Here is a 2,204-nt window from a genome sequence, read left to right as displayed (position 1 = left end):
GCTGCCGGGGCAGCGCTTTGAAATTTCTAATGTAGCCAAGCCCTGAGTGTAGTGAGATCCTCTTCCCTGCGCCTTACCTACTCAGCCCGACAAATGGACCATGGAGCTTCCTGCCTGCAGCGCACCTGGAAGGAGCTAAGGGTACAGCAGCCTCTGTGCCAGTTGCTCCTTCCAGCTCCATGGTGCGCAAGGCCAGAATGTTGCTGGCGCCTGCCCAGCTCTTCGTGCTCTCCCTCTGATGTTGGTCTCGTTCACAATGTCTGGGGAGTCTCTGGCACCAGGCTCAGTACCTGCTGTGGCAGGAGAGGAAGGAAGGTCATGGGGGGAGGGGTCATGGGCCGCTCTTGCTGGCAGTGGCACATCTACTCCCTCACACCCTCATTAAGACCTGCTGGTGAAGCCCATAGATGAGACCCCGCCTGAGCCCTAGTCCCTGGAGACTAGGCTAGTCTCTGACCCCTACTGCAGACTAGGGGTTCAATCTAGCTCAGGCTAGTAGTGAGCAGATGCCTTCAAGCATCTCATAGCTGTGATATGACAGGACTCTGGCTCCCTGAGGACAGGTATCTGTGGAACTAATGAGGTCCTCTCAGCAGAGAGACCAAGAGGGAAGTAGCACCTGAATCCCCTCTCCTCCTACAGACGGTCCCTCCAGGGCCATGACTTATGGCACTAGGGAGCAGTGAGTGAGGGAAGTGAGCCATGCTGAGCTTGTTCTCTGGATGCCATGGGAGCATCAGTCCCTGCAGGTGAAAATACCCTCTGAGCTCACTTCTTGCGTTCTGTTCATTCCGCTTTCCAGGCAGCAGCTGGTGGAAGTGCTACCTAGTGGCTAGAGCAAGGGGGATCGGGAACCAGAGATCCTGCCACTGCTCTGCTGTGTGACCTTGGGCCAGTTGCTTTCCCAATGTAGAGATCACTGGAAAGGTGGTGTTATATTGGAAGACAAAGTAATATTGTTGGTGGGGGAAGAGAACTCAATAAATGGTCCCTCTGGTTCAGGGGGCACAAGGCAACAGAGATGCCAGCTTAGGTTCTCCTCTCCTGTGTTGGTAGGCCAGGAAGCAGCCCCCCCCCACACACACTCACTCACTGGCTTCCTCATTTGGGTCAGTCTCTGTTTCACTTCTCATTTCCCCAGTGCTAGACTGTGAAGGCCCGCGCATGATTCTAATCTGTGCAGGCTTCCCCCTCACCCCACTTCCCCTCAAGAAGATTTATCATCTTCATCAAAGTTCATTGTGTGCAGCTGGCAAATCCCATCCCTGGAGCACGGAGCAGAGCCCTTTAGCTCACCTGCGCCTTCCTTTGGAGCTGTGAAGTGGCCTTGCACGTAGGTGAAAGGGCTGATTAGAAACAAACACTGGGAGGGTGTGGGAGAGCTGTAAAAGCATCCCTTGTTATTTTATCTGTGCTAAGGTGAAGGGTGTGAAATGAGGTATTTTTGGCTGTGTTGAATGCAGGGTAAGAGCTTCCTGTGACTATGGGTTAGGCTGCAGGGTCCACTAGATCCTTAAGAGAACCACAGAGAACAAGAGTGCCTCCTGCAGGATGAAGTTGGGAAAACACGCCAGGTGCAGGTGGGAGGGGACTGTGCAGCATCTTCTCCTGCCACCTCCAGTTGCACAGCAGCTTTGCGCACTGAAGACCTGGTAAGACTGTGCGATATCATAAATGCCCTTTCTCCCATTATTTGCCCAACCTTCTTCTCCCAACCCTCTTTCCCCACCCTCCAACATCTTTTTATGCCACATCCCAGCGTGGGTGGTGTTGGTGCAAATGTCACTTGTGGGGCACCCAGAGTTTTCAGGCTGTAAATCAGATTTCTGTATTCTGGAGAAGCTCATCTACTGGGGTTACGGCCCTACTGCAGGCTGCTTCTTAGTTCCTCTTCAGTGAATTTTGTGCTGGCCACGGTGTGCGGGCTCAGAAGCCCTGGTTGTAGCATGATGAGTGGAACTGGGAAGAGAGAAGGTTGGGTTTTAGGAGAGCTTCCGCGTGTTGGCCTCTTGGCATGCTTAATAAAGATCTCTCTCCTACAACTCCTGACAGAACAAGGAGCAATGGTCTCAAGTTGCAGTGGGGGAGGTTTAGGCTGGATATTAGGAAAAACTTTTTTCACTCAGAGAGTGATGAAACACTGGAATGGGTTACCTAGGGAGGTGGTGGAATCTCCTTCCTTAGAGGTTTTTAAGGTCAGGTTT

This window comes from Chelonoidis abingdonii, chromosome 4, assembly GCF_003597395.2.
Source record: "Chelonoidis abingdonii isolate Lonesome George chromosome 4, CheloAbing_2.0, whole genome shotgun sequence".
In the NCBI taxonomy this organism is placed as follows: Eukaryota; Metazoa; Chordata; order Testudines; family Testudinidae; genus Chelonoidis; species Chelonoidis abingdonii.
This window is presented reverse-complemented; position numbering follows the sequence as displayed.